The 18,232-nt window shown below is 45.0% G+C and overlaps 1 long non-coding RNA gene across 1 annotated transcript in view; it reads left to right on the top strand.

Annotated features, from left to right (window-relative positions):
* LOC121043558 (uncharacterized) overlaps nucleotides 1-6,803 on the top strand; it is a 60,459-nt gene extending 53,656 nt beyond the window's left edge. Inside the window, exon 5 of the long non-coding RNA XR_005796908.1 lies at nucleotides 6,162-6,803. This is a non-coding gene — a long non-coding RNA (uncharacterized LOC121043558). The remainder of the gene's footprint in view (nucleotides 1-6,161) is intronic.
* Nucleotides 6,804-18,232: the final 11,429 nt, after the last annotated feature.

The following is an 18,232-nucleotide window of genomic DNA, read 5'->3' as shown; positions in this document are numbered from 1 at the left end:
GTCCGGGTACAGGTGGTTGGGTCACAAGGAGGTGGTGCGAATCCACAAATTCTGGACATGCGGTGAGGACAGATGGGTCATGGGCTGTGAGAGAAACAGAGGAAACCTGGAAAGACTCCAAAGGTTTTGGCCTGAGGAAGTGGATGCATAGGACTTCCATTTACTGAGGTGCAAGGCATAGGGAGGGGGGGGTGGGGGTTAGGGAGAACCAGGAGTTTGGGGGTGGGCATGATAGTTTTGATGGCTTAGTGGATGAGGTGCAGATGTTGAGTCGATGGCTGCATCTATGAATCTGGAATGCAGAGGGAGAGGACGGTGCTGTTGGCATAAGTCAAGGAATCATTTAAAGGCACAAGGCTAGGTTAACTAACCCAAGTGTCCAGGGAGATTCGATACAGAAGAGAACGGGTCTGAGGATGGGGCTTTGGGTCTTGATGTTCAGAGGTGAGGACCCAGCAAAGGAGATCCTGTATTTCTAAAATGAGAAGGCATGAAGAATCCTCTTTGTCAGGGCATTTACCCAAGGGTTACCTGGAAATGGTCTAGGGGGTGGGGGGATAAAAAGTCCTCCTGACAGTCCCCTGGACCCAGGCTGGTGGCCTGAGCTATAGCGAGGAGCTCTGCTTCACCCCACTTTCTCAGAGATGGTGACACCTGGCAAAATTTCTCTAAGTCAATTTTATTGATTTATTTTTCTCTTGAAGTCAATTTTATTAAATTTTTTTTTTCAACATTTATTTATTTTTTGGGGGACAGAGAGAGACAGAGCATGAACGGGGGAGGGGCAGAGAGAGAGGGAGACACAGAATCGGAAACAGGCTCCAGGCTCCGAGCCATCAGCCCAGAGCCCGACGTGGGGCTCGACCTCACGGACCGCGAGATCGTGACCTGGCTGAAGTCGGACGCTTAACCGACTGGGCCACCCAGGCGACCCTGAAGTCAATTTTGAATTAAAAGGCACGTCATATGGCTTTCCAGTGTGTTCTACAGTGGAGCAAATAACAATAGGATGTGGTAGCCACAAAAAGACTGGGTGCTTCTGAAGTTGTCAGGTTGGAAGAACAAGGAGTGGGTGAATGCCGTCTTGCTACTCCCTAAGTAGAGAAGCCACGGAGAGCTGTGTTGGGAGCACTTTGTACCTTGCCTGGCCCACACAGGGTTAAATATCGTTTTCTCCTTCCAAGTCTCTGCTGACTGGTAGCTGTGTGACCTCAGGAAAATTGCTTAACTTCTCGGAGCCTCTGTTTCCTCATTGGTAATGACTATTCCCCCAAAAGGTGTTTGTAAAGATTGAATAATTTTATTTTTTTATTTTATTGTTTTAAAATATTTATTTTTGAGAGAAAGAGAGAGAGAGAGAGATCACAGCAGGGGGGAGGCAGAGAGAGAGAGAGAGAGAGAGAGAGAGAGAGAGAGACAGAATCTGAAGCAGGCTCCAGGCTCTGAGCTGTCAGTACAGAGCCTGATGTGGAGGTGGAACCCACGAACTGCTAGATTATGACCTGAGCCGAAGTTGGACGCTCAACTGCCTGAGCCACCCAGGCGCCCCAAGATTAAGTAATTTTAAATAGATTGAAGCCTGTAGTGAACTGCAAAGTTATATACAAATACGAGGCAGAAGCGGCTGTGCCTATAAGAAAATAGCTCAATTTACACAATAATAGATTCTCACCCTTTGCATAAATACAGGATTTCCATACTCAGGTCACCGGAGCTGGCCTTCTTCAGCACGCATGTATTCCAATTAGACACGGAAGCACTCTCCACTATTACGTCATATATTTCTTGTGGGCTCAGAGAGAGAAGAAGATGAGCTTACTAGTCATGCCCTGTTGCCATCACCGACTCCTGAGTTGGAAATATGAAGAATTCTCAGCTCCCTCATCTATCTGTCCATGCTCTTACCTCTGGTGTCCAATCTGCCTCCTTTCTATGCCGATTGCCGGTTGAAAGTGCCTCTGGTCTTCCTCTTCTGAATTCTGTGAAATCAATAAAAAGCAAGAGGCAGCATGCAGGGTGAAGGTGATCCTGTCTGTGCTGGCCTCAATTACGGAGTCCGTTTAAGCTAAAGTGTGGGGTGAGCATAAGCCTGGCGGAGGGGGTGTAGGGAGGGTGAGGGCTGAATTGACATAAAGGGTCGGGAGATCTGGGTTCTAGCCGTGACATTCACAAACCGTCTCTCTACAACGTTTCCCTTAGTCGAAGGAAAGGAGTTGGATCCCAGCTCTTCTGGCTCTTCTCTCTTTGGGACTCTGACTTCACTTGTTTGGAGACGCAGTCTACTTATTTCAGCATCGTTACACTAGGTGGCGATGTTTCCTTAACCCCCAAGCAAGTTTTCATTCTGGGAAAAAAGCCGAGTTTCGTAGCCAGTTTTTTTTTTTTTTCTCCCGTGAAAGTGCGAAAGAATGATTTTTTTTCCTCTCTCTCTCTCTCTCTCTCTCTTTAAATATAAGAATGATTCTCCAAAGCTGGGGACGAAAGAAGGAACTTTCCTTCTGAACACCTCAGGCAGTTTATGCTGGAAACAGACAGGGCCTCTGTTTAGAGATTCCTCCTCTCTGCTGGGAGTGGGAACTCAGGCTAGAGTTTTGCATTCTGTGATTGCACAAGGGGTGGGGGCGGCGGGGGGAGGGAAAGAGGCGGGGGCTGGGAGACGTTGGAATTGCTGGGTCCTAGGGAGGTTAGGGGGCGGTGGACGGTAGGCACGAGCTCTGGGCCCGCGTGAGCCCTGCAAAACTCTGCCCGGAGAAGCGCACTGGACGCCAACTTTTCCGGGCTCCGCAGGAGTAGGCATTGCCAGATGCTCCCACCAGGGGCTAGGACGGTCCTCCCAGAGTCAGACTGCTTTGCTCATGAAGGTCAGAGATGCAAGAGGGCAGCATGAAGCCCAGCCTCCTTCTCATGCAGATGGGGAAGCTGAGGCCCAGAGCGGGTCAGTTCTCCTAATGCTACCTCCCAGCCAAATTACTTTGTCCTTACACATTTCAAATAGACTTGCCAACCGTCTCATCTTGAGTGTGCAGCTAGCGCATCTAGTAGTTAATTAAGCCTGCGAGCCTCCCGCCCCCCGAGCCCTTGCACCGTGCACATCAGGACATACTGCACCGGAAGAGTTGGGGTGATTTGCTCAAAGACCTCAAACGGAACACCAATCCAGTGGGGGAGACAACTCATTTAGAGCAACTGCTTATTAACCCGTAGAACAGATCTCATAGTAGGGTCCATTTGTTTATTTGCGTTTCATAATAACGTAATAGTAGCGAACTTTTATTCAGTGGTTCCTATGGACTGGGCCCTGTGCTAAGCACTTAGCATCATTGTATCTATCCTATAGTAATGTCAGCAAATCTGTGAGGCAGCGATCGCTATCTATTTAAAATTTTTTTTAATGTTTATGTACTTTTGAGAGAAGGCGAGAGTGGGGGAGGGGCAGAGAGAGGGAGACACAGAATGGGAAGCAGGCTCCAGGCTCCGAGGGGTCAGCACAGAGCCCAACGCGGGGCTCGAACTCACAGACAGCGAGATCGTGACCTGAGCTGAAGTCAGACGCTTAACCAACTGAGCCACTCAGGCGCCCCTGCTGTCTATTTATTATAGAGGTTCAGAAAGGTTGAGTAACTAGCTTAAAGTCACACAGCCAAAGGAGCAGAGCCAATAGTCACACCCTAATTTCCCTAAGTCAACCTTTGGTCTTTTAGCCTCCACATTGTGCTTCAGGACGCTGTCCCCCATCTTTAGGATCTGATACAGAAACTTACCGGAGTTTCTGGAGGACCAGTCACTATCTCATCATGTTCCTGTTGTGACATGAAGGCTCCGTGGTAGCAAGCCAGCTTAGGGCCTAGAGACTTGGTGACATCAGTGTCACATCTGCAGGACACTCAGAACGCGAACGCACGACATGAGGAGAGATGCTCCCAAAGGAAGCTGTTGGCACCAGGATCCAAGAAGCTGCGAGAATCTGTTTTTGTTTGGAGGTGTTCCCACTACCTGTGAAGGCAGGGATAGTCGGCAGTGTGGTGCCTGAGGAACAGCCACATGACACCGGAGGCTGCTCTAGGGACCGTCCTCCTCCGTGCTAGGCTCAGAGTGTGGCATTTAGTATGCATCACCTCACCTGGGACTCCTGGCGGCGTGTTGCCCCAGGGACCACTTTGTCCCCACCTTACCAGGGGCAATATCTCAAATACAGGAAGTTCTCAACAAACTGATGCCAGATACAGACAGCCTTCAGAAATCCAGGTTTGCGTGTTCTCTCACAAGGGCACGAAATTGAAATGCTTTATTAAGTTGTGGGATAACAACCAGTTATCCCGGAGCTGCAGTTACTGTTAGAGAAAAAGGGATGAGGATTTCCAGCCTGACAGATTTAGATTCCCCGGCTCAATAACCACGGGACCTTGGGCAAATTACCTAACCTCTTTGAGTCTCAGTTTCCTCATTTTCTAAAAGGGGGCAATATTGCATACGTCCCAGGGTTACAGTGATAGTCAATGAGATGATGTATGTGAACTGCCTGGTGTATTTTGTGCAACGTCGTAAGTGTTCAGTAAATACTAATGATGACGATGAAGGTGGTTACTGTTAATGCCCTTCCAGCGAGCTGCCCACCCTTATTCCAGATCCTTTGTGACCACTGCTGGGGACTTTAGAATCTCTGAACCCACCGAAACCCCGTTTATCCAGAGGGCCTCGCCATTTCTGCCTGCTGATGGCTCATTTGTCTTGGGGATGACCCTCATCCTCCACATTCCCATTCTATGGTTTGCCAGAATCCAGCATTTAGGCAGTGAATTCTCAGGGCTGTAGGAGCTATGGTCTATGAGGAGTTTACTACCTGTGCCCAATAAATGTTCAATGAATAAATAAGAGCCAATAAAACTGTAAAAGCAAGAATAAAAATGAGTATCCTTATAAGCACTTTAGATCTTAAAAGGTCTTTATATTCAGGCTGCTCGGAGTCAAACTTGTATCCAATAAAGATTTTACAAAGGGTCTGGAGTTGCACCACCAAAGGAAGGGGGAGGCTCCAATATCCATCACTGGCCGGATGAACAGCCACCCAGGGCGGGGCCAGTGGCCTTGCGTCTCCAGGTCTGATAAACTCCAGGAAATCCATTCAGGCCAAAGTATATTTTCTATCAGTGGAAGAAGACCAGAAATGGAAGAGGGAGACAGGGAGGAGACCTCCCAAGGGCACCTCACTCCGACACTAGGGACTATGAATCTACAACAGGAAGGCTTTAAAAAAGTCGTGTCAGTCTGTCTTGATGATGTTCTAGTAGCTAAATAGAAAGGAGCCATGAGGACGGCCACAAAGACCATCATATCTCACCTCCATCCACCCACCACATTGCCTGAAATGTTACCATTAGGATTCTTTTCCTTTGGGTTTCCTTTGAGTTTTGAGTTAACAAACAAGAAAGAGTAATGTCTGGAAAATTCTTATTTTACATCCTCAACTTTTGGATTTTCTCTTCTAGATCATAAAGACAAACAATAGTGAGTAACTTCTTATTGTTTTTTCCTTCTTATTACAAAAGAGATCCACATTCATCATAGAATATTTGCAAAAAGAGATAAGCAAAATTAAGGAAATAAGTTCAGCCTATAATGTAATTTCCCAGGGATAGTGATTATTAAAATTTAGGTATTCCCTTCTGCCATTTTCTTTCTTAATGAAACTTTTTTTCCTATGAAATTTAATAGAATACAATGTAACTCTCTTTTCCTTTATATTTAACATTCTTTATTTCTTACTTAGAAAACCTTTTCCTGCGTTATGAAAAATTCTCCTATATTTTCTTCTAAATGTTAACAATTTGTAGTTTTATACAGTTGTTGCCTTTCAGATAAAGTTAGCAATCTACCTAGATTGACATCTGTGGATGGCATAAGGTAGGGACAAGTTCTATTTTTCGCCCCAAATGGATATCCAGGTGTGTATCGAGACCATTCTTTCCCTACTACTCTGCAATTTCACTTTTTGTTGAAAAATCAATGGTCCGCGCACGGTGGCTCTCTTTCTGGGCACTCCTGTGTTCCATCGGACTGTCTGTATGTTGGACAAGACAGGGTGGGCTATGCTTTGTTTTGGGTAACGAATAACCCCAACATGTCATGGATTAACATACTAAAGTTATTGTTTTCTTTACTAGCAGATCACTGGTGATACAGAATATGCGTCAGGGCAACTGTCCTTCATGAATGAAGTCTCTGCGCCATTGGGAGCACTCTCTATCCCAAGAAGTGAGACTGGAAAGTGCCCATGAGGTTTTCACAGGCTCCCCAGGAAACGTCACTCATCATTCACTTCCTCTTACAACCCATTAGCCAGTGACTCTCTCAGTAAGAGTTAGACTCATGAGCAAAGGGCTGTGAAGTGCTGTCCGCCATATGCCTGGAAGGGGAGGCTACCCAGATATTGGAAAACACGAGTGATGCCTACCTTCATCTATACCATTGACTGAAAGGGCTGGTCTTAATCATTTTTATAGTAAGACTCCGTACCTAACAGACGAAAGCCTCCGATGCTGTGTTTCGACTTCAAGAAGGCCTTGGCTCTTCTTAGACCTTGGCAATTCCATACAAATTGTAGAAAGTGTTTGTGAAGTTCTGAAAAAGATCCCGAATTCACAGCTGAATCAAGGGAGAATCGACACTGAAAATATCAAGTGTTCTAATTCAGTAACAGAATTTCTCTCCTTTAATCCAGGTCTTCTTTAGTTTCTTTCAATAATGTTTTATAATGTTTAAAAAAATTTTTTAAACATTTATTCATTTTTGAGAGAGAGACAGAGTGTGAGGGGGGGAGGGGCAGAGAGAGGGGGAGACACAGAATCTGAAGCAGGGTCCAGGCTCCGAGCCATCAGCACAGAGCCAGAGGCAGGGCTTGAAATCACGGACCACAGGATCATGACTTGAGCTGAAGTTGGACACTTAATGGACTGAGCCACCCGGGTGCCCCAATGTTTTAGAATGTTTTGCACAGAGGTCTTCTACACCTTTTGTTAGATTTTCCCCTAAAATTTGGATATGTTTAAATCCTAGTGTAAATGTTATTTTCAAAGTTTTTTCCATTTTATAAAATCTGTGGTTGATAGGGGCACCTGGGTGGCTCAGTTGGTTTTAACCATCCAACTTCGGCTCAGGCAATGATCTCGCAGTTCACTAGTTCGAGCCCCACGTCAGGCTTGGAGCCTGAAGCCTGTTTCAGATTCTGTGTCTGCCAATCTGCCTCTCCCCCACTCGCACCTGTCTCTCTCTCTCTTTCTCTCTCTCTCTCTCTCTCTCAAAAATAAATAAAACACTAACAACACAGTTAAAAAAAGAAGTTTAGAATTTGTGGTTGGTAGATAAAAATTTAATTCATATTTTGGTGTTGACCTTGTATCTAGCAACCGTCTGAAACTTCCTTAAATTCTAAAAACTATCTGCAGATTCCCATGGATTTTCTATGTAGTTAATAATGTGATCCACAGATAATGATAATTGCATTCCTTCCTTTTTGATCTTATGCGTTTTCTTTTATTTTCTTTCCTTGCCTGTAGGGGACCTCCAAAATACTGCAGAATGGATGTTGTGAGAGTAACCATATTTGTACTCTCCACAATCTCAAAGGGAACATTTTCGAAGTTTTGATTTGAAATGTATTGGTTGTTATAGGTCTTTTGTAGCTATTCTTTACCAGATTACTTCAGTGTTTGCTTTTTTCTAGTTTTTAAGATTTTGAATAACCAATGGATATTGAATTTTAGCAAATGCTTTTTTTCCTGTATGTATTGACACGAATAGATGATTTTCTCCCCTTTGATCTTAACAGGCGGCAAATTACATTGATTTTCTCACGATAAAGCAACATTTACACCAGCATCCTGGAATAAGCCAAATTTGAACATGTTGTGTTTCCTTTTTATATATTGTTAGCTTTGACTCGTTAATATTCTGTTTAGGATTTTTCCACATGTTCGTGAGTAAAATTGGCCTGTAATTTTCTTTGCTATGCTGTTCTTGTTGGGTTTCAATATGAAGATGACTTTAGCCTCACACAATAAAGTGGAGAGTGTTCTCACTTTTTCTATTTTCTGGAAGAGTTTGTATAAGATTAGCATTATATCTTTAAACATCTTTAAAATTTGCCTGAAGCCATCAAAGATATTTTATTTGTGAGAGGTTTATTTCTGTATGTTTTTAAATTTTTTAAATGTTTATTCATTTTTGAGAGAGAGAGAGAGAGAGAGAGAGAGAGAGAGAGAGACAGAGCGTGAGGCGGGGAGGGGCAGAGAGAGAGGGAGACACAGAATCCAAAGGAGGCCCCAGGATCCAAGATGTCAGCACAGAGCCCAACGTGAGGCTCAAACTCGTCAACCGTGAGATCATGACCAGAGCCAAAGTCGGACGCCCAACCGCTGAGCCACCCAGGTGCCCTGATGAGTTTATTTTTAATTTAAAAGGTAATTCTTTTAATAGCTATAGGATTATTCAGATTTTTAAATTTCTTTTTTGTTGGTTTCAGTAAGTAATGTTTTCCGAAGGATTTGTCTATTTCATCTAAATTTTCAAACTTATCGACAGAGTTGCTTACAATATTCCCTTATTATCTTGCTAATGTCTGCAACATCTGTAATGACTTTTGTTTCAACACTGACATTAATTTTTTGCATCTTCCCCTTTTTTGTCTGGGTCTGTCTCAACAGAGGTTTATCAATTTTATTGGTCATTTCCAAGATTCAAATTTTGCCCTTTGAATACTGTCTATTTTGTTTTTGTTTCATTAATTTTTGCTCTTATCTCTTTTATTTCCTTCCTTCCATGTATTTGGGAGATTATTTTGCTGTTCTTTTTCCAACTTCCCCTTCTAGTATCCGTGACAAAAATATGTTAAGTCTGCTCACTGTATTCTGCTCATCTTTGTATTGTCCATCATTTTGTCTCTCTCTGTTTTATTCTGGGTAATTTCTTCTGACCTGTCTATCGGTTCACTAATTCTCTTTCTTTCTGTGTTGAATCTGTTACTAAACCCATCTGTTGAAATTTTCACTTTGATTATTGGAGTTTTTAAATGTTAGACTGTCTATTTGATTCTTATATCAAATTTATAATTTTTTTAAAAAATTTTTTTAACGTTTATTTACTTTTGATACAGAGAGAGACAGAGCATGAATAGGGGAGGGTCAGAGAGAGACAGAGGGAGACACAGAATCTGAAACAGGCTCCAGGCTCTGAGCTGTCAGCACAGAGCCCGACGCGGGGCTCGAACTCACGAGCTGTGAGATCATGACCTGAGCTGAAGTCGGACGCTTAACCGACTGAGCCACCCAGGTGCCCCTCAAATTTATAATTATTTAACTTCAGTTGATTGTTGAAATATTTTAAGTTCAATTTTTACCTCTTTGAGCATGGTAAGCACAGTTGTGTTAGAGTCCTTATGTAAATATGTGTCTTTTATTAATCTTTCCAAGTTTCTGGTAGTGGGGGTAGCTATGAGAGCCACATTTCATTTGTGACATCTATTATTTTCTTATCTAATTATTTATATATTTTTATCCTTACCAGACTGATGGTTCAAGGTTCATCAAAGAGAAATTCTCCTTCTGATTTATCTCTGTATTTGTCACAGTATCTAGCGGAGTTCACTCAAGATACGAAGATGTTATGAACACATGAATGAATGTCACCGTATTTACTCGTCTGCTTACCTATGTCTCCCTTCCTTTTTCCTTTGGCTCCTTCCCTAACCTCAACTACTACTAAGCCACAGGGGCCTCTGTGCTATTCTCTGAATGAAAAAAACATGAGCCAGCCTCAGACCCCCTTGCCCTTGATCTTCCTTCTGTCTGAAATGCTCTTGCCCCAGATATCCGTCTGTTTTATTATTCCCTCACCTCATTCACACCTCTTTTCCAAGGTCACTTCTGCAGAGAGATCTCCTCTGACCACCTTATCAGTAACAGCATTTGCTCTGCCCTCTGCCATTCTCTATCCCCTCACCCTGCTTTATTTTGCTCCACGGCACTTTTTCCTGACAGCATGGTTGTAAATGTATGTGTTTATCGTCTGTCTCTACCACTATTTTATAAACCTCATGGGAGAAGGGACTATGTTTTTTGTCCACTATCATTATCTCCAGGTCCTTAAATAGTATCTGGCACGTAGAAGGCCCTCAAGAAGCATTTACTGAGCTAGGTGCTGTGATAACTGATTTATACAAAAATTTTTAACACGTTCTTCTCTGGGGGCTCCTGGGTGGCTCAGCCAGTTAATCATCCAACTTCGGCTCAGATCATGATCTCGCGGTGAGTTCGAGCCCTATGTTGGGCTCTGTGCTGACAGCCGAGAGCCTGGAACCTGCTTTGGATTCCGTGTCTCCCTTTCTCCCTGCCCCTCCCCGTCTCTCTCTTTCAAAAATAAATACACACTAAAAAAACAATTAAAAAAAAGTTCTCCTCTAGCAGTTCTGAAAGTTTAATATGCTATTACTGCTTCTGTTTTGCTGATGAGTGGACTGAGGCTCAGAGAAGTTATTTAACATGTCTGAGGAGACACAGCTAGTGAGTGATTGACTTGGAATTTGAACCCAGGCCTTTGCTTTCTAAAGCTCGCGGGGGAAGCCTGACCTATGTGATAAATGCCTACTGAGACATGCACGTGTAATTAAACGGCACAGGGTGGGATCCAACAGCTGTTGGGAAAAAGAAAAACACTGAGGATGTGAGGGAGCACTAGACGTTTCCTTATGGGTTAGCAGCCTTCCTTACACCCTTCAAATGATCACCTGGTAATCTTCCACCCCTGCCCTGCCTCACTCAGTGTCTGTCTGGCGGTTTTGTTAGCCTGGCTGATCCAAAGAGCAGTGTCAACAGAATGGTGACCAGACATGTAAAGCAATGTATCAGACAAAAGGAAAAGGCAGCTCAGATGATGCAAGACCGTCCAGATGTCAAGCAGCCCGTGCTTGCACACTTGCCCATTCATGTTATTAAGTTTTTAAACATTTGTGATAAGAACAACAGTTGGGCTGCTTCCCCGTAAGCCTCCCTGGATGGATGAAGGCAGACATCTGCTGCTTCAGGTTTTCTGATTGGTTCCTACTGGTTTGGGGCAAAAGCAGAAACTTCTGAACCAAGTGCAGGGGAGGCCTTCCAAGAGCCCCTAGGAAAAATTGAGAAGGACAATGAAGAGACCACTGGGAGTCTCACCTGCCAGGATCCCTTCCTCTCACCGGGTGGGTTAGGAAGGGGATTGGATGCCATTCACTTGCCCCCTTTGCAGCTGTACTGGCACCTCATTTGCGAGCAAGCAGTAAGAAAACCCAGACCCTCCAGAGAACAGGGTTAGGGTGCACCCTGCCCCCCCCCCCCGAACCAGAACAGCATATAATTGTCCCCGTGATCATTTGGAGACGACGTGGGCTCCCTTCTGGGAAGGGTGACAGGGACAAACAAAAGCCCAACGGTGGAGTCATGCCGAACTTGATTGGAATTTGGAGGACAGCTGGATGAGCTGGTGGCAAGAATTCAGTCTGAATCTTAGATTTCTTATGTCTATAATGAGAATGATAATAGCTGCTTTTTATAGGGTTTCTTGTGAAGAGTAAATGGAAACATGGACATGCACCGTCTGAGAATAAGGCTGACACATAGTAGGGTGTCATCAGTGGTACGTCTTATTGGGACAGAAGTCTTTATCCGACGGGCCCCAAACCAGGCCTCTCATCTTCTTGCCAACCTCTCCCTCTCTGTGGTCGATGACAACTGTTTTCTATCTCATAGAACGGTGGCTCTCAAAATTTCTTTTTCATAAGAATCATCTGGAATGCTAGTTGGGAAGACACTTTCCCAGTGCCATTCCTCAGATTTTGTTTCTTTTTTTTTTTTTTTTAACATTTATTTATTTTTGAGACAGAGAGCATGAACAGGGGAGGGTCAGAGAAAGAGGGAGACACAGAATCTGAAACAGGCTCCAGGCTCCGAGCTGTCAGCACAGAGCCCGACCCCACGGACCGCGAGACCATGACCTGAGCCAAAGTCGGCCGCTTAACCGACTGAGCCACCCAGGCGCCCCAAGATTTTCTGTTTCAATAGGTGGTGTGAGGCCCAGGAATCTGAGTTTTTACCAGACATTCCCCCCACTTCCTCCTCATGCAATTCTGACCTTGGAAAACACAGCTCTAGGATTTACAGAATGCTGACAAAGCCTGGTTGGTTGACTTAAATGCAAAATATTTTTCTGAAGACCAACATAGAAACGCAGACTCCCTCGAACTCCTTTGGATGTGCAATTTGCCTAGTTGCAGCCCCTCTTCATCAGGTGCAAATGAGATCCAAATGAATCTGCATTTTGACCCTCGAAGAATCGGTTGGGGAGAGATACAAGAGGCTGAATGCCACAGGGAAATTAACACCAGCCCACGAGACCCCCGGATCTTAGGTTTGCTCTGTAGTTCACTAGCTGTGCAACTTTGGCATATCACTTTAGCATCTCTAGATGTGTTCCCTCTTCTGTAAAATGAAAGTGGTGATCCCTGCCCTGTCTATGTCTCAGGGATGCTGTGGGCTTCGGTGAGATGAACAGGCTTTGAAAAGGACAAGCTTCTTGATGAGCATGGAAGCCAAAGAGTTATAATATTGACTGGGCCGAGAGAAGAGGCCCATTATCTCCTGTATCCGTGGAGTCTAACCAGGAAAGCAGGAAGGAACTCAAGTGTTTTCAATAGAGGGAATTTAATGCAGGGAATGGGTCACACCAGTGTCGGAAGATCTGTGAAGCCAAACAGAGCCTGGTGAAGTAACTCAAAGGTGAACGAGCCGGAAGTCACTAGTATACACAGGCTGAAGAGAGAAGGGGTGGGAGTTGTGTCACCAGGCTCCCTGATGGGCTTGTCTGGAGGGAGCTGGAGCCATGGAGGAAACGAAGTGGCTGCTGGAGGCATGCCCAAGGCAGAGAGGGAGGGAAGAAATACCCTGGCTTCTCACTTCCTCCCTCCCGTCTCTCACTGGTGCCCTCATTTGGACGGAAGCTGGTTGATGTGGGAGCCTGAGAAACCGCCACACTATCGAGCATCAGACCTGGAGGAAGAGGGCAGAAGGGCAAGCACATCTTCCGATCTTTTGCCTGGACACAGGTCTACCCACAGATCTGTGTTAAGGGAATTTATCTTGGAGCTAAGAAAGCTACCATAATACCTCCTGTACCTCGGCGGCAATTAATGACTAAATTCAGAAGTTAAAAAAAGTCTCAGAGGCAAAGATTTAAAGATTGCCTCCACAATGGCCAAGATTCATGCGAAAAAAGATGGCACGGCATCAAAGTTTTATTTGAACCTTCAGTCAATATTATTTTTCCTTGTCCACAGAGGCAGTAAGTATGCATAGGGAATTTTGCCAACATTTGCCTGAACCCTACCCAGTTCAAGAGCAGTCAAATAATTGATCGGATATTCTGGGTCTTCTGGTTTTGATAATCCACCATGCGTGTGTTGACTTTTTCAAGCCATTAGAATCTCATTGTCCACATTCAGTTGGGGAATGGTCTCCAAACATACTCAACGCTTCCTTGGGGAAGATGCTCTGGGAGTGTGCAGGGTCCACATAAGGATTTAAGGAGCCAGGATTCGTCATTCACAGAGAGTTCTGGTTACAGACTGCTAGTGAATAGAGAGGCTGCTGTATACAGAAGTAGGGCTGTGGGCTCCTTTGGAAAACCTTTCTGACCTATTAGGCAACATGCCCATCCAGGGAGAGAAGCACAGAAGGGACAAATAGAAGGACAAAAGGAGCGATCCTCCGGTTTGGCTTTCTTGTACATGAGATGACTGAGTTCTATGGAGGAGAAATGCCCCCAGCTCCCTCGTCCACGGATCCTGCCAATCCAGGCCATCCCGAACTCTTGGCCTAGTAAGTGATGAGTAACCAGGGACCACATGTGACCCACAGAGTTTTGTAATCCAGCTTGAAATCAAACCTCACGATAAGTGATCAGATACAATGTGACTCAAACGCTGCCTGCATTGGTATCACATGTTGTCCTCACAAGAAGTCCTCTCCTTGGACACCTTCCTGGACCTAAGACTCAGACTCTGAGTGTGGGGGCAGAAACTCCGCCTTTTATCTCAGCAGGGGCACTCGTTGGGATGAGCACTGGGTGTTGTATGTAAACGATGAATCACCGGACTCTACTCTCGAAACCAAGAGCACACTGCATACGCTGTGTGTTAGCTAACTTGACAATAAATTGTATTTTTAAAAATTCTGCTTTTTGAACAAGCTTCCCAGGTGATTCTTACAGATATTAATAAGAAAAGAAGATTTGTTGAATGAAAAAAAAAATGAACAACAAATGTGGCTCACCTGGGGATTTATTTGTCAAGTATTTATCCGTTCTCCTACGGAAGCACATCTGGGTTTCCCAATTGTTCATTTTACTAACAGTGATGCAATGAATATATCTGTACTGTCCCCTTGTGAGCAGGTGCTAAGGTTTCCCAGGGCTTGCATCTGGGATTTGCTAGGTCGTGGGCACGTATACCTTCCTCTTTACTAGAATTAATAAGCCACTTAGAATTCCTTCCTTGTTACCTTCTGGCCAACATGTTTTTTTAAATGTTTATTTATTTTTGAGACAGAGACAGAGCTTGAGCAGGGGAGGGGCAGAAAGAGAGGGAGACACAGATTCCGAAGCAGGCTCCGGGCTCTGAGCTATCAGCACAGAGCCTGACACGGGGTTCAAACCACAAACCGTGAGATCATGACCTGAGCCGAAGTTGGACGTTTATCCAACTGAGCCACCCAGGTGCCGTAAGCCAACATTTTTTTAAAAAGTTTATTTATTTATTTTTGAGAGAGAGAGAGAGAGAGAAATCGTGCACCTGTGCGTGCCTGCATGCGTGGGGGAGGGGCAGAGAGAGAGAGGGAGAGAGAGAATCTCAAGCAGGCTCTGTGCTGACAGCACAGAGCCTGATGCAGGACTCCATCCCACAAACCATGGGATCATGACCTGAGCTGAACCAAGAGTCAGATGCTTAACCGATTGAGCCACCCAGGAGCCCCTGGACAACATTTATTATCATGTGAATTTTTAGTTCTGTCAATTTGAAAGATATGCGGTGGCTTCTAATATTAGTTTGTTCCTCTGATTTTGCTGAGGATAAGCGCTTTTCACATGTTGAACGATGCTTGTTTTTAAATGGACTTTCTTCTACCTTTTTTTTATAACAGTGAATTTAAGTTGTAAGAATATATATTTCTTACAACCTGGGACTCCTGTCAATAAAGTGATTTTTATTTGAACGAAAAAGACAATATGTTGTATAAACATTTGTATTTTCTTTCTGAATTTCATCTGGGCAAAAAACCGCCACTCACCCTGGAAGAGACAATGGCACTTTGCAAACTGAAGGTGCAAAGGAGGCAGTCCTTAGAAGAGTCCCGTTCTGCCCTGGAAGCGACGGGTCACATCTGGAAGTCAGGGCAATCTACTCAATCCGACTTTCTTCTACTATGATTTCTATGGATTTCTCTGCTGCTGCCATCTGGTTTTCTTCCTTGGGTACTTCCTGTTGTCTGAAAAGACGGACTTTGTGACCCAGAGTCTTTGCCTCACTTCCAATCTCGGGGTCCCCCAGGAGTTACTGGTAGTTGCCGCTAGAAGCCACTCTAACAGATGCGGGGAAGGCACAAGGAGGCTCAGAGCCTTCAGTTGATGGTGTCATCAAAAACGAAAGAACCGGGGCGCCTGGGTGGCGCAGTCGGTTAAGCGTCCGACTTCAGCCAGGTCACGATCTCGCGGTCCGTGAGTTCGAGCCCCGCGTCAGGCTCTGGGCTGATGGCTCAGAGCCTGGAGCCTGTTTCTGATTCTGTGTCTCCCTCTCTCTCTGCCCCTCCCCCGTTCATGCTCTGTCTCTCTCTGTCCCAAAAATAAATAAACGTTGAAAAAAAAATTAAAAAAAAACAAAAAAACAAAAAAAACAACAACAACAAAAAAAAAACGAAAGAACCAGAGCCACATTGCATAGCCCTCTTCTGATTGGCTTCACTAAGACATCAGTCATACTTCCGTTCCCATCCCTTTACCCTCCCCTTCTCTCCTTGCATTCCCAAGGCTAGTGCTCATGAGTTCATCTCGTCTTCTCTTTTATAAGGAGACTTGTCCCCTTTCTCAAACCAGCCACCAAAGCAAGAGTCATCACTCTCACAGGAAATACCAGAGAGATGTGGTATCGCCTCCTTATCACACAGGGAGATCATCTGGAACTCGTTTCTGATTGGGCCTCCTAGCTTGGTTTTACCTACTGCTGTCTTGGAGCAACCACAGGGGCAGTGCGGTTTCCAAATATAACCTCTCTATTGTCAGTTGTCCATTTTCACCAGCCCTCATTCAATTACTTGCTTTCCCCGAGACCAGGCAAGAGCCTAACATGGTGATCAGACAAGTAGAAGGGACAGGGGCTGTGGGATGAGAGGTGGGCAGCTCCACAGAAGGGGCACAAATAAGGCAGGGAATTGTGGGAGTGAGCTGAGAACCCTCAGGCCTCTGTGGATCGGCCTTTGAGTGGGTTGTAGCATTGTCGAGAAGAATCTGTTGCTGGCCATCTTTCTTACAGAATTGCCCTCCACTGGCATCCTCTGTCCTGAGAAATGATTGTTAAGCTGAACTAAGACTCTGCATGTCTGTCTGTCTCATTTAGTCACTTAGCACATGTTTATCGAGTTCCTACTATGTGCCATGTGTCTTGCTGGGTAGTATGGGTGGGGGTGGACGTAATGCAGAGAAAACCCGTCTTCAGTTCTGTAGTCACTTTGCACTTTAAGGGAATAAGAGGGAACTTTTGCAGAGAGAAATATCTAAAAGAGAAAATGCTATGGGGAAGGGTCAGAACTAAGGGCCTTAATGGCAGGAGAGGGGGCAGGATGGTCAACGGGCAACAGGTGCTCAGAGGAAGCCCAGCGTCTGGGGATGAAGGCTTCTTGACCACAGATTCTGCCTCTACTTAAAGTTTTGTCTAGAGCTGAAAAATCAGGTAGGTAAAGCACCAAACACAGTACATGGCACATAGTAGGTGCTAAATAAAATCTATCTCTTCTCCTTATTGTTTTTCTTTTCTTTTCTCCTTTTTTGTTTTTATTCATTTCCTTTCCTCCATCCTTTCTTGTATCTAATTGGATTCCACCTCTACCTCCCTTCTTAGTATTAGTTAAAGTAGGGGTTGGCAAACTTTTTCTGTAAAGGTCCCGGGCAGTAAATATTTCAGGCTTTTCAGGCTAGCCCGTCTGTCACAATTCCTCAGCTCTGCTGTTGCAGCCACAGAGAATACATCAATGGGTGCGTGTGGCCGTGTTCCAATATAACTTCAGTTAATGGCACTGAAATGTGAATTTCATATATTTTTCATGTGTTACTAAATATGATTCTTTTGATTTTTTTTCCCCAGTCATGTAAAAATGTGAAAAACCAACTTAGAGGCTGTCCCAAAACAGGCTGCAGATTTAGTTTGCCTCGAAGGCTGTAGTGCGCTGATCTCGGATTTAAAGCAATTATTGTTAACTGTGGGGGACTTACAACTAACTCCTTTGAGAACTCTAGAAGAGCTTCACATTCATTCATTCGTGCTGCAAATGTTTTGAACTCAACCAGCCACTGGAGTTACAGCAGTGAGCCCCACAAAGTCCTGTCCTCAGGGAGCTTACATTCTAAACACTAAATAAACAAAGCAAGACCTAATATGTGTTATGGAGACACAGCAGGGGGCTGGGGGCTGTGGGGGCCTGGGGGCGTGGGTCGGGATGATGTGGGTTCAGTGAGGGCAGTCACGTGGAGCTGAACCTGAACTCTGAGACTGGGCAGCCACTGGAGGGATGCTGGCCGCAGAGAGAGGGAACAGTAAAAGCAAAGGCCTGACACCTGGGCAGAGAGGTGGCTGGTGGGGCCTGAGCACATAATCCAGCATGGGCAGGCAGGGCCACCTAGTCAGGGAAAGGGCTTGCCCCCACTTCCAATAAAAACAATGGAGAAAACCGGAAGTGAGTAAAGGGTTTTGGGGTGAGATGTGATAAGGTCTGATTCATACCACTTTGGCTGAGTGTCGGAGCCCTTTCCTAGAAAAATGTGCTTAACTGTGTCCTCCCAATAATTTTGCTTGCTGTGTGTATTTTTAGGGCTTCGTAGATCTCCCTGAAAGTCCCCCTATGGAAGTACAAACCTCAAGTCAAAAAATCCTGGCCTTAGGGCGCCT

This window comes from Herpailurus yagouaroundi, unplaced genomic scaffold (genome assembly GCF_014898765.1).
Source record: "Herpailurus yagouaroundi ecotype Mexico unplaced genomic scaffold, PumYag 187, whole genome shotgun sequence".
Lineage (NCBI taxonomy): Eukaryota > Metazoa > Chordata > Mammalia > Carnivora > Felidae > Herpailurus > Herpailurus yagouaroundi.
The sequence above is the reverse complement of the archived record's forward strand: the minus strand, read 5'-3'. Positions and strand labels throughout refer to the sequence as shown.